The 22,109-nt window shown below is 31.8% G+C and overlaps 1 long non-coding RNA gene across 1 annotated transcript; it reads right to left on the bottom strand.

Moving 5' to 3' along the window:
* Positions 1-7,107: 7,107 nt before the first annotated feature.
* On the bottom strand, positions 7,108-21,613 carry LOC143235269 (uncharacterized). Its single transcript, XR_013018996.1, has 2 exons — positions 21,519-21,613; positions 7,108-7,562 (listed from the first exon to the last, which is right to left on the bottom strand). It is a non-coding gene; the product is annotated as an uncharacterized LOC143235269 (long non-coding RNA).
* Positions 21,614-22,109: the final 496 nt, after the last annotated feature.

The raw sequence follows: 22,109 nt of genomic DNA, 5'->3' as shown, positions 1-22,109 counted from the left end.
GAAGATTCTTCATCTTCGAAGAGAACCTGGAATAAATGATATAGATCAAATCCATACCAACCACTTCAATGTAACTGGGGATAACTTCTGGGAAAGTGAATGATCCCATTGAATAAAAAAGTCGTTGTCTAGCATCTATAATGGAATAAGTGTAGACAATAAAATATTCAAGATCCTTATCAAACATAACAATGGCCGAAGTCTAATTTGCAAAGAAGCGACAAAGATTGACCATATAAGTTTATGAAAATGATTTGGATGACAGTGTCTTAGGTAAAAGAACCTGCCTAAGGACGTACGTAGAATTATAAAGTGTCCTGTGGACAATCAACACAAACCTCTTCAACATCTCTAGACCAGTAGCAAACACTCAGGTAAAATGATGCTTGGCATATGAGACTAAGGTCACAAACGGGTGTTGAGAAAGGATATGTAATGTAACCTTAATATATCAGTTAAGCAATTGTAATGATTTTTGATACCAAGGCCCCAAAGTGACTTGATGAATCCAGAGAGTATTGGGGACTCAAATAATTTTTGTCTCCAGTATTAAACGGTAGTCAATAAGATCACCTTATAGAGGGTGATTTTGGAATATGCAAAACCCTTTCCCAAGAGCCAAGTCAAAACGAGTTATAGTTGGCATTTGTGGTTGAATTCAATCTTCTCTCAGTACACCACTGCTTATGTGTGTCATCTCTGTTGTGGAACTAAAAAGACTGAGAAAGATATGTATAAACTTAGAAATTAATTCCTAATACTGTGCAAAGAACTGATCACTTCTATGCCTCAACCTGAGCTTCAGAACAGTGTGATGTACCATGTTATATTATACCTGCTACCACAGATTTATCCAAAGAAGAAATGGAATAGGTAGGCACTCCTGAAGATACTTCTGAAGCGGAAACCAGAGATATTGCCAATCAAGTGCTGTCAACAAGACCTGATAATGCATTGGAACAAATCATAGTTAGTACATTTGGTAACATACGGATTGAAGAGAAGATCTAGAGTTATGATCTCATCCTATCCTTATAGTATGCAAATATTGCCAAAGCCTGAAGGTGAGGTACTGGAGACCAAATTGCCAATAGTTGGTAGTTACAATGAGTAGTCAACCCACCAATCAGTATTTCCAAATAAGAGCCAATCCAACAGAACCTTCCAATGCATTATCAGTTCTGTTGGAGGCATCTTTTAGAGTTAAAACAATTGATTTGCTACCAGAGTCACACCTGTGGAGCACAGCAAGCTAGTAGGGCAATATGGTAGGCTTGTTTGTTTGTTTGTTTTTAAATATCGCACAAAGCTACTCGAGGGCTATCTGTGCTAGTCGTCCCTAATTTAGCAGTGTAAGACTAGAGGGAAGGCAGCTAGTCATCACCACCCACCACCAACTCTTGGGCTACTCTTTTACCAATAAATAGTGGGATTGACCGTAACATTATAGCGCCCCAACGGCTGAGAGGGCATGTTTGGCGCAACGGGGATGCAAACCCGCAACCCTCGGATTACGAGTCACACGCCTTAACACGCTTGGCCATGCCGGGCCATACTGACTCCTATATTATTAGTTGATCACTGCAATGATGTTCTTTATTTAGTTGTCCATATCTTCTTCATTCATAGTCTTTGCAAATTCCCATCTAGCCTTCTTCAACCTAAATCCTCCACAAATTGATAGGTTAAACAACCACATTTTTTGGCCATTTCACTGGCTAATTATTAACTTATGTTTTCCAATTCCTTCCCTCTAGTTCTTATATAATAATTAATACAGTTTTAATATTGTTCTAAATCATATTCAAAACTTTTCTTCTAGATTTGTCTTAATACTTTTTCTGTTAATGTTGAAATTATATAACTTAAAATTAGTCATAAATACTAAATAACTAGCAATCCAGATATTCAAGCCAGTATTTCCAGGCTTCATAATATATACATATGCATATGAAAATTTGAAGCTGTTAGAATGAGCCATGGTAATTCTTTTGTTTATATATTCCTCTGTAGTAGGTTGAGAACAGCTTTAACCGTCACTAATTTGAAGAGATAAATCCATGGTGCTTCCAACAAACAGATCTCATATCAGTAATGGAAAAGCAGGGGCATTTTCCAATATTTTATAATAACAGCTTACTGTAATCAACTGTAGCCATATTATCAGAGAGAAATATGGAAAAGCAAATAAATTAGTATAAAATACAAACATTATGAGTTTGCTCTTCTTCTGCATTATGAAATTAACTGTATCAAAGTACATTCATGTCCTAAGTTTGGTGTGATCATTTATTATCAACCAATCAAACAGTGCTACACCAGCATCTACTTATTAAAGTAAAGGCAGCCATAATATTCTTAGTAGTAATGCAGAAAATGAATTCATGGTGCTCAGAACAGAAATGTAATGTGACAAATGAGTACAAGGTTTAGCTCGTGAAGATTACTTAATTGTTTCATTTGTTTCGGTTGTGACAAAATTAATGTTTCAGAAAGAGCTGTGTTGAAATTTTGATGAGGACATGAAACTAAAACTGTTAATTAAAGTTAAGTAATTAACTTCATTACTTGTGACCATCAGATACATTAATCAGTGTTATGTGAAATAACTAACCAAAATTACAATTAAATCTATTAATGCCATAAAAATAGTGAACTAACAGAAATTTGTATTTTTGATTATTACAATTTTCAATTGTTAACACTATTCACGTCATTAAAATATTACTAATATGAGTTCTCAAAATTATTTTTGATTAAATCACAACTGTTCAATTTAATTATCATTATAACTCATGAAAATAAGCAATTAATTGAAATTAGTGTTTCTGGTTATTACTATTTTTTTATAGTTCCAAGTACCCAAGTCTCACATGCAAATAATCATTTATAAAATCCACCAACTATAACAGAAGCAGTCAAGGTAGAAAATTTCTAAAATTGATGTTTAGTACCTGTGGGTATGATATTTATATGTTACATTATACAGTTAGGTAATTAGTAAAATATATACTAAATTAAGTACAGATGTTAGTGTAACCTCCAGAACAGTAAGGTGAATATTAGCTTGAAGCAGCCTATATGGATTCTAATACTATTAAGTATGGGCTTGGCAAAATTAGCCAAATTTATGACTCTACTTTGACCTTTATAGTTTACATATTATAACTTTTAATATGTTTTGTGTATATTCACAAAATTCCACAAGCCTTCAGTAGACATTAAATATTTTTGTGTACAAATTTTTTTTTAATCAGTATTTTCACTAAAACTTTCTTTGTGAAAATATGAAGTCAAAGTGATAACTGTTCCAAGCTCAAAGCAATTTTTGGTTAAAATAAAAATACCTTTCTTCATCTTTTACTGGTTATTGTCTATACCCTAACTCAACACAAGGTAGATGAATTTGTCCAACCTTGTAACCACAAATACACACACACACACACATATATAAATTACAATTTTTTCTTTCTAGAATGCCTTCAAACTGTAACATTAAACTACAATTGTTTGTCCAAATAACTTGTAACAGTATATATTTGTTTCTACTTAATTTTTGTTTTATTGTCCTTTGAGCCATGTCTAACTGACAATCATATCACACAAGTTCTAAATAACTTTGTAAATGTGTAATTCACATTACTCTCTCACATTACACACGGCATGGACTACTCATCAGCACACGTCATGAAAGTGTATCTTTTCTCTTTTTTTGAACTAATCTAAGTCTGTGGCTCTTATATGTTAGTTACACTTATAATAATAAATAAAGAATACATATGAAAAACAAACTTATCAGTCATCTTTTTATTTTTGCTGTAAACTGTCAGTAAAACTTAACCATACTTTTTTTTTTAAACTAATGCTACAACTGCACAAAAGGTTTCATTTAAATAATTCACCAAAGATCACAGAATAACAACACATAAAATGCAGAAAATGTCTTATAACTATCACAGTTTGTTTGACTTTTTAACCATGTGACAACAACTGTTAAAACTTCAGTTAAGCTTGTTCATGTTTCTCCTATATGAATTGGAAGTGAAACTACAATTCTCTGTACAGGAAACAAGGTAGTATACCAAATCTTTGGCTTTCTATTGGTTATAAATAACATAGTACTAAATGTCACAGAAAACTGCTTTCTGTTTGTGTAAGAGAGGATGTGACAGCTAGACATCTGGGGTCTGATTTTCTAGTTTATGACTCTGTAACCAAAGAAGATTGAATGTTACAAAAATTATGCTTTGCCTGATTAAAACATTATTATAATGAGTAATATACATTAAATTTCATACTTCTTAAAGGAGCAATAAATAATTCATAGAACATGAAATGCTCAAACAGCAAATGTTGCAATCTTCATACCAGGGGAAACTGAGGATTTTTTCCTTTTAATACAAAATATTGACTTATAAAATTAAGATCTTAAAATTTATATGATATTAGAACTTGGATTATTAGTTACATTTTGATTTGTGCTGAAAACAATGACATATGAAAAGAGTTAGCTGATCAAAATCTTCTGCTAATGAGAAATAACCAAACCAAATGACTAAAGTGGAAATCAGAGGTGAAAAAGTGGGATTAACAAATCTGAAGATATCAATCTGCTTAGCAACAAAAACTATAGTTTGCTCAATAGCAGAGCATATAGCATTTTGATCAAGGTACAACATGTACAATTGAGGCATGCCGACAGACCAAAAGGTGTGACTGTATCTTGGTTGCAGATATACATAAAATCTGATAGCAATAAGGCTAATACTTTGTAACAAAAGAACAAAGGAAGGTGGAATAACTGCACATGAACCTGGTATGCAAAACCTCCTCAAATGTATATTATTAACAGCTTATGAAAACTAAGGTCAAATTGTAATCAAACAACCTTACTGAATTTTGGGAAGTAATATGAGACATTGAAACAATATTTTACAATTAGAGGCAGGTAAACTTAGGGTAGTATTAAAACATGGTGAACTGTTCTGTTCATAGCAAACACAAAATACCAGTGTTTTAAAACTATCTCACTTTTCTTTGTAGTTTCTGTAATAATGAATTATGCTAACAAAAAACTATTTAGTTTTCCAATACTGTAGACAGGTCATAATAGCTTGTTCTCTTACTGTGTGAAATAGAAAAGTATCAGAACACCTCCCTGGGAATATGTTAGATTGGCCAAAACTTGACTATTACTGTTTAAGATAAGGCACAGTTACAGTCTTTCTTGGGTAATACATGTAGCCTTGCACAACAGAAAATAACGGAGTTATATCAACTGTCCGAAACAAAAGAGTTTTAGCATTTCTCCTCTTGTTTTAGGATAGGTATAGGATGTGCCAAAAATTAAGGCTGAAATGACATATTTTACACTGTTCTTTGAGGTAAGCTTGCAAGTAGGCTCAACTATGTCTAGTTTCTGATACAAATATTTATTAAAGGAATGTCAGAAAAGATCTACAGGCTTCCCATTACTCTTGTACATAAACCTGTTTTTTTTTCTATAATATGGTTTAAAATTGACATATCTTGAGTGGATGTCTATCAGCTCATCTAACTTTTTTGTTGGCTTATCTTATACAAGAGGAATTTCTATTTTGATGTATAGTTATATTTAATTATTATGACACTGAGGGAAAAGATTGTGTTACACAGATATTTACTGCTACAAAAATTTAGTGGTATTTGTTTGTATTTGTTTTTTGTAGCAGTAAATATCTGTGTAACACAATCTTTTCCCTCAGTGTCATAATAATTAAATATAACTATACATCAAAATAGAAATTCCTCTTGTATAAGATAAGCCAACAAAAAAGTTAGATGAGCTGATAGACATCGACTCAAGATATGCCATTTGTGTTACACAGATATTTACTGCTACAAAAATTGTTAGTGGTATTTGTTTTTTGTTTGTTTTGTCACATTTTGATACGAAGCAGCATATTGCAAATGCCAGTCAGTATAACCTAGCTATCCTTCTGAGGTTGTCAGTCACTATTGATGTAGGTTATCCAATAATCTAGTTATTATTGTGTACTGTAGTGAGGTATTTTAAGACTTACTTATACTAGATATTACAGAATGGCATAAAATTCTCAAGATTTTGATAAAGAACGAACAGAACATTTCACTGAATTAACTCAGTATTTTAGAATGTAAATATAACACCATTTTCTGATTTGGAGTTATTACTGGTTAGGCAGCTTGCCAATCATAATTCTAGACAGCCTAATGTTTCTTTCAATGTTACTGGGTGACTATGACATCACAGCACTAAGATGTTGGTTGAAAGCTTCTTGTTGTTCCAGATTACTGCATTAACTACCATCAACTGACAAGCACTCCTTTGTTTCAAAACTCACAAACAGTTAACAAAAATAACAAGAGCAGTTGAGTGGCATTTATGTGAGAGAAAATAAGGTTAAAGAAAAATAAAGTATAAAAACATAAAACATGTTGGGTATAAGTACACAGAGTTGCTGTTCCATCTCATAAGTTTTGGAAAATGTTGATTTTTAGATTCCAAGTAAATAAGAAGTTTCTTTCATTGTCAGAAGCAAACACAGTTCTTAAAACTTTGGTTGTAACAGTTACATGGATAGTAAACCTGTTGTGTGGATTACAAATAACTAGAACATCACAATTAAGCATAATAATCATTATTCTAGACAATTTAGCTTCAATCCATGCAAACAGTTACTGGTTTATATTTCAACTTTTGGTAATGATACTGTACATTTATACTAAATAAGATTGTATTTCAGAAAATAAACTTAAAAGAATAAACAGCAGGAATATCCTCTTACATATTTGAATGGTTACTACATAAATAGCTTATTGCTGAAATACAATAATGAACAACTTTAACTTCACTCAAACATTTTTTTAACTTGTATCATATTTTGTATTACAGAAATTCATATTTTTAAACTTCAGTTGTTTGTCCCAATGCAAATATAATATCTTAGCAGTTAGTTAAAAAATTTAATCATATTACACAGCAATTTTACAGAATAAGTTAAATGAATTTCTGAAAAAATATTTAATGGATAGATTACAGTATGGTTAGCATAGTTCTCTTTCAAGTTTTTTTTTTTTTTTTTTTAAATGGATAATACAAACAATGTGCAACATGAAATTCCTTATAACACTATTATGTATTAGTAGGCTTGTTTAACACATCCAAATTATCGTTTATCGTATATTCTGTACATCACACAGATAAAAAATCACTGTATCACTAAAATTTGCCATATATTGTTTTTCTGTATGTACCAAATCTACGCTGCGAATAGTGATTAAATGACAAGTCTATAAATTGAGACAGTATCAGCTTTTCATCACTGACAGTTTACACAAGACAGTAAAAAGTCAAGTTCAAAATGTTGAAATACTAAGTTTTCAGTACATCAAGGTCTTTGTTTTATAATGTCTTTTTTACCACTTAGTAAAGTTTTAAGGTCTTCTGCATCTAAGGTCTCATACTTGAGTAAAGCTTCAGCTATTATTCGATGCTCTCGACTATGAGTTCGAAGGATGTTCTTGGCTCGATCATATGACTCCTGAAAAAAATTAAATTATCAATAACTGATTACTAATGTAAACCTGTTAAGAAACCTTTATAAGAAACTAAACTTTACTGGAAATCATCAGTATAAAAGTATGTTTGGTATTTTCAAGGTCAAAATAACATTTAAAATAATATTACACACACACGCACACATGGAGTAGCACACAACTTAAGCAGGAGTTTCAAATTACAACCACAACATTACATCTGGATGTAATTACAAAATTGTTTCTTTAATATCTTTGAAAGCATTAGTATAATTCACAAGTAAGGATATATATTGCATTTTCTCCATGTTCAAAACTTTACTGACAAACTTTTGATCCTGTCATCAAGACCACAGATACACAAATTTTTAACTATTTCAATAAATTATATCTGAGTAGTTATTTGTGAGGTAGAAAACAACAGCTTGAATATAAAATAATAGTACTGCAAATAAAGAGTAACAATGATTTTTTTTTAGTTTGTTCAGTAACTACTGACTTTAACTCTTGACTAAATTACAAAATGCAACTGCATCATAAAATTACAAGCTTCTCTGAATAAAATTTTCAGAACCTCTCACATCACAGACGTTTGAAGAATGTTGGATTGATTATCATTTGGTGCAAGCCACAATGAACATATCCCTACCACAAAGAAAGAGAAAATCCAAAAAATATGCTTGGAAAGGAACAGTGTTACTGCCCTAAAGGACCATACCAATAAACAACAATTTCAAGAGTCACCCAACACCTTACTCTTGAAATATCCTGGAAGTCACTCCACTGATGACATCTTGGAAAACATCAAATATTCAGTTCATAACACCATAATCACAACAGTTAACTTCTCCAAACAATACCAAGATTGGTTTGACAAAAATGACACAGAAATTGCCAATATACTCAATTTGAAATAAAGAGTTTATGTGTCCTGGCAAAGTAATCTTAACAACATGAAATGCAACAACTGTCCCAATGAATCAAGGCTGACATCCAAGGTGCAATCTAAAATGTTGAGAACAAATGATGGGAAGACTAGTCCATGGAACTACAAACGTTTGCTGATCAACATGATACTTACAGCTTTCTCCGAGCTGTGAAGATTATTATGACCCTCAAAACCATGTCCCAGTTTCAATTCACCCAACCAATGGCAATATGCTCCTCAAGGATGCCAATTCTTTCAAAAAATGGTGGAAGGACCACTTCAAACAACTCCTGAATATGGATAGCACAACTGAAAGATATATCTATAATAAGAGAGGCAATTCATGTAATAATATTGTCTGAGGTGGTCACATTGAATTGTTCAATGGAGGAATGAAAAAATTCAGCAACACTAGCAGCTGTAGTCATAGATTGCCCAATAAATATAAATGGCACAACAGCAGCATAGACCACAAGTTCCATGTACCATATTCCACAAAATATCATGATGCAGCAGCTATGATTCCTGATGAAATGACAGAAGTAGTAATGCTACTGATCAAATACAGTTGTATACACTGCTGATTCAGAAACTGGTACAGTTATTCCATGACATTCACAATTTGACCATTTGTGATTCAGAGTGTTCATAGTACAGCTGCTGTCCATTCCATGCTCTTGTGCTTCACACCACAGCATCTCACTTGTTCTCACTCTTTGTTCAATGACAAAATTTGTAAGCAGACTCTCCTGTGTAATCTCTCCAAGTCCTCTAACCACTTCCTTTGCTGTCACTGCTATTAATGGTTTTAGCAATTGCAACAATTTCTAGAACCTAACTCTCATCATTCCAGAGATTGTCAGTCAATTTTGCTTGTGCAACTGGTCAGATGCAGTTCTGTGAGGAAACTCAAACATTAAAAACCAGAATAAGACCAATAACAGTGGGCTACCAAATGCAGGTTAAACAGAAGGTACTAGCAGAACTAAACTTACAATTGGCATTCTGAGGTGTTCTATAACTGTAGTCTAGTACATCGTCATTGCCTACTGCAGGAATAAAATGAACAAAAGAAACTGTTTACTGTTTGAAGAGAAGAATGCACTTGTTTGAAAAGTTAACTGTTCAAAAGTTGAAGTTGTACAAACACTAGTCAGTAACTACACACATTTAGTTACTCTGTTAAAATGTAGAATGATTTTAAACATGGTAACAAAAGTAAAAGAGACAAGCAAGCCAACTATATTGCATCTAAGAACATAAAGGCAAATTTCAGAGTCTAAAATCTCTTAATGAGGTTTGTATAACAATTTGAACTCTACATAGAGATACAGGTTCAGTGATTTATTCAAGAAGTTTGCTGGTGTTTTTTGAGGCTAAATGACTTTGAATTAAACACATCATTCACACAAGGGGGCAAGGCATAATTTTATTTGTAACTAACACATAAATTTCTTGGAACATCTAGGTATTGAATAAAATTGTGATGAATCCATTCTTGTCTACATTAGTGAATATAACAAAAACAAAGGAACTTAAAGGTTCTATGCAGACTTTATGCTGATGAATGTAATATGTCAATGCATAGAAAAATGCCTGGATGTTTGGAAGGTGCCTGTTGGCTTAAGACACTAACATTGGCTTCCAGCTATTGACACACAGAACTAAATGATGGTAGACGACTTAAAACTGCTATTACCACTTTGGAAAGTCTGTATGAATCCTTTTACCACCATTTATTCTGCATAATATACAAGCCACTTATTGAAGGACTCAGTGTGGTTATATGAAAGTGCTACAATTGAAAATATGTATATCTATATGGAAATTCTAATCTTTGATCATACAAAACAGCCCAAGAGAAAAACTGAAAATGGTATTCAGGGAAATCGAAAATACAGAGTTCAAAGTGAAGCCACAGATGTTTGCATTCATGCACACAAAAGTGGAATTTCTCATTCATGTAGTTCATGTGAATGGACTGTTCAATGATCCTTAGAAAATTGAAATGGTTAAGAGATAACCCCAACCTTTTAGGTTTTGCATCTTTTTAATGATAATTTAGGCCAATATCCTCAAGATACCTGCATCATTGTCACTATATTAATTATATAGTCTTTGCTCTTTGGCCAAAGCACAGATACTGGATCATTCTTGTCAGGCCTGTTCATTCATTGTGGACACTGATGCCAGTCACTGTGGGACTATAGAGATATAGGTTCTTTTCTTAAAATTTTTAAAATACATTTAAAGAAAGGTAATCCACATATTCTAATTTTTACTGATTACTTCACTATTGATTGACACATTTGAGCAGTCCACTGTATATGTTTATTACTTGAATAAATGAATAAAGTTCTAAAAGCAGTGAAAATACCCAATTCACTGTATCACTCTTTAGTCAATGGTTGGGCTGACTAAGCAGTTCAGATGTTCAAGTGTGTGCTTGTTAAGTTTACAAATGCAGAAGTATATACATATAGTATATATGCTATATGTATTGATCACAGATCACATACCATCCAATGAGAAACAACTCACTAGTTGGTTCTTCAAATCTTCTGATGGTTAAATGAGAAGTACATCTAGTAGATTTAATACAGAGGTTTCTTCCCAATGCAGAAACATGTGAAAGTGACCACTCTCTACAATAATTAGTGAGAATCATGAAATGAGCAAATCAGCCTTACAAAAATAAAATATAATGATAAAACTCTAACATAACAATAGCTGGCACCTGGTGACTGGATTTTGCTTTCACATGAAACTGGAAGATCATAGGCTAAACTGGTCCTTATCTTGCCTGTCAACAGCTCAAAAGTAATAAATCATGAGTTACAGTGGTTAAATCATATGCATCAGCCCTTCAAACATAAGGACAAGCTTAAAAAACTTTATCAACCATAAGCCTTTCAAAACTCATTACTAAAGGAACAGACATAGAAGAAAAGGTTGACCCTGATGACTATAACAGTGTGTTGTATGATCTTTACTTAACTGATTAGGGGTAAGATGTTGGTAGTGTATATCTGATTGTCAAAGAGGAGTCTGAGAGTAAACAGAAGTAGAAAAAGCCTGTATCTACTCTATCAATCAACCAAGATGCTAAAATTAACCTAATCCTTATGGAAATAATTATTTGCTTATCATGTAATTAGGATGGTCCGTTTCATTGGCATTTATTTAATTTTGAAGTACCCAGTTGACTTTCATGATGTCTTCAAAACATTGTGAAGTAATTGCATGATTATTATATAGTTAATGCAGTTGGTAGGTTGATAGATCAAAGATAATTTGGGTGTTGTAACCAAAGTAATATCTGGTAACAAGACATTGGTTGACTACTTGGTAAAAACAGTTTGATCTGTCTACTGAGTTGTAGTTATATTTTTTCAGAGAAAACCACAATACTCCCTACATACACAGCTAGGATAGATAAAGAAATCAGATAAGATCTATAAACTGATAACTAACTTTGTTCATGATAAATGGAATCATCTTATGTTCCCAATTACTATCCTTGATGCTTCTACAATTAAACTTGTGCACATTAATATATTTTGTTACATGAAATATAATCTAAACACATGACTGAGACAGGAAGGGCATTTCTGCTTATTTCTGTCCATGATTATTTTTTCATGAAATTATGCAAGTTGAAATGCTTTAAATTCTTTATGTGGTGTCTGAACTCAGTACATGTACTACAATGTTTAGAAAGCAAGACTGATGATAGTGATGGTTGGTAATATGGTTACATATTTGCTGCTTAATGGTAGCATTATTTACTGCAAATGTGTATCTTAGACATAAAGGAACAGAAGTTTGGTTTGTATTAATAGGTGGCTGCAACCTTCTAATAGACTTATGGATATAAATGTCTCAAAGAGAACATTTCATAACCTTCATACAAATTACATACAAAATATAATTAAACTACTATCAACTAGCATGAATTACTCACACCATGTTGTGAGATTTTATGTTCCCCTCATGATTTACAGAGGCCTCATTGTATTGGTCAAGCATCTCTCTTATCATCTTAGTTACTTCTATAGATACCTCAATACACCAATTCTTTAACTATTTCTGTTGCCATTTCCCAAACATAATTCAACTCTTTTTACAAGAAATTTGTGTTAATTCAGCTTCTCAGAAACATTGTTTTCTTCTCATGATTTTATTTGAATTTTCATTCTCCAATACTTTCTGATTCTTATTTTTTCTCATTGTTGCCATTTCTTAAACTTAATTCAACTTTCTTTAATTCTCAGATTTGTATGGGAAAATAGCATTTGTCAATTAACCTTCACATATCGTTTGTTCAATAAGTGAGAATAAATAAAAGATAAAGATTATTTTCTACAGAACTATAGGAAGCAGAATTATAGGGATTATGGGCTAAAGGGTCAAAATGCTTTTGAATTAAATGAAAACAATAATACCCAAATGCACACCCTCAGAATTCCCTTAGAGTATGCATGCAAAGTTTTGTATCTCTAGGTTCATTCGTCTTAAACCTATGGCAGTCCCCCCCCACACACACAGACAGGCTCTTTATTATTATAAATGATGTATGTAAATAATCTTGACATCAAAATGTAGTTTATTATTGCAGTTTAATTTCTTAGTTTCAAAAGGAAATATATAAATAAATTACCAATCTGCACCTCTCAGAGTCATGACTCGGTGGCACTGTGACATTTCATTTTTTTTTCTCTTCTCTTAAAAGGGCTTCATTTAATTCAAACAAATAAGAACAAATGCTATAGATACTGCTATGATAGAGTATGAATTTCAACTTCTTCCTTTATTGAGATAAACTTATTTGTTCAACCCAAGTTTACTTGCTCCTCCCTTATCTTCTTTCTTTAAAAAATTATTACAATTTGCTTTCACATTATTACTTTACATTTTTATACCCAATAGAAAGTCCTACACTACATAGATCAAATGATAATCTGTTTTATTTTAGAATTAAAAAACCAATAATTTGCCTTGAGAGGTTGATGTGTTTCAACTAAAAATGTTGCTCTGACACACAGTGAAATTTATTTTACTTATTTATAGGTTAATTAGAAAGCTAGATAAGTTATAATAAGCTTCAGGAAGTTTTAATTTGATGTACTTTTTAAATTATGAAATGCTGATTTGAAAATTACATTAATTATTTATGGACAGCCAACATAATGAGAAAACTGGTTTAGTAAGCATATTGGTTTGTATGCATATTTGTTTACTGTTGTAAAACATGGAACAAAAGTAACAAAGTGTGAAAGTTAAAAAATGGGTTAGATAAAAATAAAAACTTACATAAAGCCAGGTGATTTATTGCACTGTTAGATTAGTTAGTTACATTCAAAGAGCAATAAAACAAATGTAAACTGTAATGAGCCTGAGGTTGTTAGGGTAAAGAAATATATGCATTTTTTTACTATCTGTAGTCATTCTAAAAAAACAAACTATATTTAGTTTTATTCCACATTTTTCAACTTCTAATGTAGATTTTGGATGCTCTGAAGCTTTAGTTATGCAAATAAAACATGAATATTATGACTCAGTAAAAGCCTTTGTAAATTCTGAGATTCTTCTATAAAAGAAATTATATTTTGTATTGAACAGGCTTTTCACATTTACTAAAACATTGTCCACATTTGTGAAGCCACTCATCATTAATATGAGATTATAGTAAATGTCAGTTCTTCCATACAATATCAGCCCAACAGAGTGATCCCTTACATAAAAGGTTAATAGATAGTAAAGATATGTAAATTAATAACTTAATCATATACAGGTTCTTAAGTATTCTACAGTCTTAGGATTTGCAACAAACAACACATTTCATAGAGAATAAACTGGAAACAGACAGCAAAGGAAAAGACAAACATAAATGCGAAACAAAGAGTTGCAATAATATTTCTTTACAAACATAAAAAGTACATTAGTGGTTTCACACTATTACTGGCCAGCTACTAAGTGTCTCTAATAACTTCGTTAGCTGCTGATTCTGGGAGGACAAAATAATGCCTATACTTTGCAAGGACCTAAGGAACATGTATATATTACAATCTTAAACAAAAGTCCTTATGGTGCATCTCACAATTCCAGTTCATATTAACTCCTACAAACTTCTTGTAATACTCCTCTGCTTGGATGTCACCTCCATCACAGGGAAATAACACAGAAGCACTACGAAGCAAGTATGTGGTCTAAGTGAAAGAAGTAATGCAAAATAACAACTATTCATATTTTTTACACAATAATATTAATTATCTGCAAAAGAACTGCATGAATATCAATATTTATTTGAATATATTTAAAAAAATACATTGTCTTATAAGTTACAGAACTTTAAAACCTAGAATATTTAACAACTACTATTCCTCACCTTTCTTAAGCTCAAACTTTAAAATTAAATGTTAAAATGCAATCTCTGACTTACTGAGAGAAATCCAGAAGCTTAAAAGTGAGTTACATAGCTGTGTAATGCATTACGAGGGATCACTTTACAATGCTATTTTTTATTATTCAAGCATTCATTAAGGTGTTCCTATAGTTGCAAATTAGACCACCAGGATACTATGGTTATGCTACTGTCCCATAAGTTTAGTACTCCCCTCTCTTTTTATCTTCCTAGTATTCTTGAATTTCACTCAGAAATTCAGAAATGGTCTTAAACCATCTCTTCTTTGCAATATTAAGATTCACTTAATACTTAATTGCCTTTGCACTCTTCTCCATTTGAGGTTAAGCTATCAGATGCATAAATATGTAGACTGCTCCTGTATGCAGATGCACTTTTCTTTGGGTGTCTGATATCACTTCCTATACCAACATTTCTCAGACATCTTTAACAGCTAACTTTTGAGCAGCTGGTGTGTCATTGTAATTCTAATCACATCTGCTACAGTTGTACTAACATCTCAGACTCCAAGATTTAGCTACTTTACACTTGCAAATTAACTTTGAATCTGTCCTTGTTCCTTTCTCTCTCTCAAAAAAATTAGAATCAGATATTCTAGTTCATTGTTTCAGAAGATCCTTGGAGGTTTCGCAAAAGATAAAAGGATTTTGTTTGTTTTACATTTTGCTCAAAGCTACACCAGGGCTACCTGCAATAGCCATCTCTAATTTAGCACTAAGACTAGAGGGAAGACAGCTAGTCATCACCATTTACTGCCAAGTCTTGGGCTACTTTTTAACCAATGATTAGTGGGATTGACCATAACATTATTAAGCCCCCATGGTTGAAAGAACAAGCATATTTGGTGTGACAGAGATTTGAACCCATGACCCTCAAACTGTGAATCAAGCGCCCTAATCACCTGGCCATGCCAGGCAATATAAAAAAATGGTGAGTGAACCACAAATAAGGTACTCCCAACAATACCATGATGACTGTCTGAATTATGGTAAAAAAAAAACTATTTTTTTAAAACTAACTAACCTATTTATTCTTTATATTAATTACCTCCTTAGCTAACAATTAAAATGTCTTTGTGCCAAGACAACAGCTTGAACAGAATACAGATTACATTTACTGAACAGAATGATGCAAAATTAAAAGCAAAATGAAATAACTCTACACACACAGGATTGATTGGACTGACGTTGTATTGGAGAAACAATGTTCATTATAATTATAATTTTACAAGATTTATCTCCGTAAACTTTGGTAAAGTTTTAGTAAATATTACAGTGTACACATAAATTCAGAATTACTAAAAATAATATTTCTATTGAAAGTTCACCTGTGAGTTTACTGAGTGCAAGGTGACTTTCATATTAAGAATAAAGATACAATTTTCATATTTCATCTAAATAACATTAAGAACCTCCTAAATGGGGATCAGAAAATGCTTATCAGTGATACTTCAAATAATGAGAATAAAATCAAAAATACTTTTATTTTGCTATAGTGACTTCAGTGTGTAATAGATAATTATGTACCTTAAAATATTTTTGCCTCTCAACATTTTTTACAGTTGCTTTCATTCAATTTTATTGTTTCACAACTCTTCAAATACCTAACTGTACTGAAATAGCCCCTGAAGAAGAAAGGTCCACCTTTTGAAAGCACTTGGGTTATAAGGTTTTCTATTTCAGTTTTGTCTGAAATGGAAATAATTCACCCAATAGGGTATTGGGAGTTTAGACGTAAACTAAATTTCAGATTGGATCATGCAACATCTCACTAAGTATGTTACTCATTCATTACACTATGCAAAACAAAATAATAATAATTATGAACTCAGCATTACAGAACAAGAACAAAGAGTAAACATAAACAGTATACATGAATTCATGTGTTCACTACAGCACAACTCAAATACACATTATATCAAACATGTTAATACTTTAATTTTACATACTTAAATATTTCATACTGCTTGCTACAAATGCAATCTAAAATATGGGAAATTGTCTGTTAGTAATGAGATTTGAATTATTTAATTTTGATTGTACAGCTACAATTAGGATTATAGTAAAATTAGGTCAAAATTAAAAACAACATAGCACAAGTTTTTGTTTGATGCATACAGCCAAATGTGTACATGTAGGTAAATGTACAAGCCTAATTACTCGAGCTATTTTTCACATACTTGAAAGTCTATATATTCAGTCATATATCACACTACTATTTTAAATACCTTTAAGAAAGCCAGAAACATGTTATGTATGAGAATGCGTTAAACAGTAAGTAATATATCTTTAATTTACTGTGATCATTCATGAATTAAACAGAAAAGGTGGAAATGAAAAGCAACAAAATGGAATAGATAATTTTCAATGAGTTACATGAAATCAGAAATGACTGAACATAAAACCACAGAAGTAGGGAGAACATATGCAAACTTTGTTGCTGTAAAGTCTGTGCCAGAAACAAGGACACCACACTAATAGATCCAACAATAAAAAGAAGCATGAACATACCAGTAGGAGGAGCTTTCATTAGAAGCACTAATATGGTTACCAAGCTCAAAAATGTACACGATGTATGTCTTGAGAAGTGAAGGAAAACAAAACTTGTAGAACCACTGAGAATAGCTGTAACAGTGGAATCCAAATTGGAAAAGATCATTTCAGGGTTAATGAAACTGTAAACTCAGATGATTCTGATGAGATTCTTAAGAAAATCAAATCAAAATTAAAATAAATCTTGTGTTGGGTAGTTTTTTTTATTGGTTTTGGTCAAATAAAAATATTTGCTATTTAAACGTTCATAGTATTAAATAGTTAATATTTTCTTGTTACAACCCTGTCGCAATGCGCTTGCAGATGTAGTTTTCCTTACAAAACAGCCTGTTCTTACAAAATCTTAAGCAATCTCAGATTCAAGTTTTTCCTGTTTTACATACAGTTTTGAGAATCAAAATTCAAGCTTTCAGCACATAAATGTGTTTTTAAATGTGTATTTATTTTCAAGCATGCTAATTTTGTGTCATTCCACTCTGTTGATTGCAACACATCTTAAGTATATAAACTGTTATGTCAAACATGTAAATACTTTAATTTTACATACTTAAACATATTTCAAGTGCACTGCTTCCTAAAAATTGTAATTTAAAGACATTGTCTGACATTACACAAGGATCACAATATCACTCTCAACTTTTATAATTCTTCACAAACTTCAATGAAAGGCCAAGTCACTTACAATCTTAGCTCTTAAAACAATTTGTGAACTCATAACAACATGAATACACCTAAGGTTTTATTAAAGACAAGTCTGTACAGAGCAACTATTAATTTCTGATGACTGGCCAAACATTCAAGTTGAACTTTAAGACTTACAGTGATGGTTCCTTTCATATTCTGAAGAATGACCCATACTTCTGTCCATTAGATTACTTTGGTACCTCAGCACAAAATGGAGAGAAACCTGTAGGTATCTCCTTTGGTGTACTGTCAAAAAGGGACACATTCCAGACATGGCTTGATAATTAGTAGAGTGACTGACAGTTCCTATAGTAGCAGCTAAGACAAAGATGGCATGTTTTCAAGGGGTTGAAAGAAAGAACAACATTGTTTCTTCTTACCGGTATGCTCTTTAAACATAGAGATACCTATTACAAGTGTAGAATTTTGTGATTATGCTGAAAATGTACATCACATTTCTTTCAGGTGTCAAGAAGGCACCATATTCTTTCAACAGTACACTTAAAAGTTTTTGGTTTCTTTACAGTAAGTAATATATCTTTAATTTACTGTGATCATTCATGAATTAAACAGAAAAGGTGGAAATGAAAAGCAACAAAATGGAATAGATAATTTTCAATGAGTTACATGAAATCAGAAATGACTGAACATAAAACCACAGAAGTAGGGAGAACATATGCAAACTTTGTTGCTGTAAAGTCTGTGCCAGAAACAAGGACACCACACTAATAGATCCAACAATAAAAAGAAGCATGAACATACCAGTAGGAGGAGCTTTCCTATAGTAGCAGCTAAGACAAAGATGGCATGTTTTCAAGGGGTTGAAAGAAAGAACAACATTGTTTCTTCTTACCGGTATGCTCTTTAAACATAGAGATACCTATTACAAGTGTAGAATTTTGTGATTATGCTGAAAATGTACATCACATTTCTTTCAGGTGTCAAGAAGGCACCATATTCTTTCAACAGTAACACTTAAAAGTTTTGGTTTCTTTTCCCTATCTATTAAACTTACTCAATAAAAATATTCAGTTTATTATCCAGCTTGAGTCAGACTTTCAACCAGTATTTACCAATATTATAATACAGTACTATTGATAAATTAGAGATTACACAATGATTACAATGTATTTTATATACAAAATATTAAGTTTCTTGTATTAAAGGTATTTAAAAGTTAATTTCTGACAGGCAAAACAAATCCATATGGAGCAAATTTAGTTTGTTTACTTTTGTTTTATGATATAACCACCCTTAGCTGAAAGCACCATCTTGAAACTAATGAGAATTTTTTTTTCAAAGCTTTTTTACATCCAGTAGGAATCAGATTCCAGTTATCTTGACATACTGCCCAGTATTTATTCTTTGATTTTGGCTGCCTCTATTGTTTGTTTTTTTAATCATCACACACTCAACAATACTAAAAGCGTGAATTGTTCAGAAACCACTCTTAGCATGCGACAGTTCCATCTATTTCTTTACTACAAAGATATTGTGTTACACTGAAAGTCTGGAATTATTAATCTGGAAAATGAAACTTCTCACACCAAATGACGTCCAGAAGGAGCAGCATGATAAATTAGTACTTGTTTATTCAAGGCTTTGTCAACTTAATTATAGTTAAGTAATCTCACACTTGGATGTTTTGTCATACCTAATAGAAGACTGCAAATGATTTTCCTCTAATAATTTTCTAAAACTGAAATGAATGTATTGGCTGCTGTTTGTTCCTAAAGCCTGAAACCCTTAGCCAATAAAACCGAAGTACTATTTTAATATACTGAGGATATCCATTTATTTATTTTATAAACTTAAGTCTCTTTTGTTCATTTTCCCTTTCAATACAGAATTTCTTTGTACACTTCACCCTTTCAGTAATGCGTTTTGCTATAATTTATGTGAACTTTAAACACACTGATGATGCAGCAAGGTGGCTGCAAAATTTACATATTCTTCCAAATGAAGAAAGTCTAAGATGCTTAACATGTATGCAAAAGCTATGTTGTCTTCCAGACATGATCTTTCATGTCTTTAGTTTGTTTTAAAATTTTGCAGAAAATTTCCTACTGACTATATCATGTCATACTTCACCAGAAACTGTGGGTTTGGAGCCTTATTCATAATTCAAAATGTAATGAAAAAAGAAAAACATAATTCTAAAGATCAAGGAAAATTGTTTTGATACTTTTAACAGAAAACTAATAAATGTGTGTAATGAAATTTGATGTTGAGCATTAGTATAACAGCCAGGGCATTTCAACATCTAAAAGTTATGTGTACCAGTTTTCAGAAACCCAATTATCATCAGATCTGAAAATTTCTCACCTCATTTTCTAGAAATCCTTTAAACCAAACATATGCTTTTAACAATGTTTAAATAAATAACAGTTTCAGATTAGCATTTCAATTTCATATTGGAAATCTTTTGCACAGAAGATGAGGCAGTAGTCTCAATTATGCACTACAGTAGACAGCAACATACCTACATTATAGGCTCAATCACCTACATGAGCAAATCATGGAGTCCTTAAAAATTCTGAAATGAAATCAGTGAAAATATCTGATGGACAAAGTTTAAAACAAGAAATATATCTCACCAACAACATTTTCAAACTAATAATAACCCTACGCAGTTCATTATATATTCACTAGTAAGGCCTTCTAACCTTAATCCATTTGGAAAATCTTTAACCAACATCTATCCTATTACTTGCACTTGCCATAATTCTAAGCAACAAACTCAGGAGAACTGGTAAAACTCAAATTCAAAGTTTGTTTCAAATCTAAAGTTTTTAAAGTATTTTACAAAGACCAAAACAACTCAGTAATCTTTGTAAACAAAAAACACAATTTACAGTGCCCCCTGCAGTTATGATGAAATCTACAATGCAGAAACAGAATGGATAATAAATTATAGACTACATGATATTGTAATAAGGTCTAACACTCAGGAAAATCAACCACTGCTGAACACTCTTCAAACACAGAACAATGATCTCAGTAGGACAAGTATAAGACTTTGAATACTGCTCATCACTAGAAACTTAGAAAAATTAATGAAGTTCCGAATAAAGATAAATAAACCAAAGGTCAACCAAGGCCAAGAAAATAGTAACATGTGAAACTATATTCTAGAGAAGATTAAAACAGTAAGACTTCAAAACCTTGACCAATTACAATTTATTGCAGTTCAAGCCTTCTCTCAAAGCCAAAAAATGAAAATATGATGATGGACTTAAAATGAAGCCTGAAGTCTTTAAGTCAAGAAAATGGAATTAGAATTACAAAAAAACTCACAAGTACTGATCTGATATTCACATAAAGTAAGAATGAAATAATGTTTTCACTTAGGTTCCTTACACCAGATTCTTACCGTTAAGAGTCTCTTTATTTCTGCATCAATAGCTTCTGATGTTGAAGGTGCCAAATCACTGATAACAACTAACGAAGTTACGTTCTTCATCAAATAATGCGACGCATAGCTGGAGGATGAGAATTTCCTTAAAATACTTAATGCTTAAACAAAATTAACATGTCATTTCTAAAATACCTATATAATTTACAGTTTATCATTACATCTTATTAGAAATTATATCATGCATTTCATTTGATATTTGAATAGTATACATTATTTTGATATAAACTGCTATCAGGAATAATACATATTAACAAATACAGCACAGCAGAAAAGTCATTCCTTACCAGCAAAGACAATAAATGTTCTTTCCAATATTTTTGGCAAAATAACATTAATCTCAATTCAAAGATTATGGCATCCATAATGCATATCACTTATGTAGAACATACATGAATGTATTTCAGATGAATTCTGCACATGCTTCTAAGTGAAAATATCAATGGACAAGGTACTTGGTATTGATATTACCATATTTGAGAATATATGTCAAAATGTTATCCTTGTTTAATGAATGGAATGAAATATTATCCACAGGCTTATTCCAAG

This window comes from Tachypleus tridentatus, chromosome 2 (genome assembly GCF_004210375.1).
Source record: "Tachypleus tridentatus isolate NWPU-2018 chromosome 2, ASM421037v1, whole genome shotgun sequence".
Lineage (NCBI taxonomy): Eukaryota > Metazoa > Arthropoda > Merostomata > Xiphosura > Limulidae > Tachypleus > Tachypleus tridentatus.
Note: the sequence above shows the minus strand (reverse complement) of the source record. Positions and strands in the feature narration are given on the sequence as shown.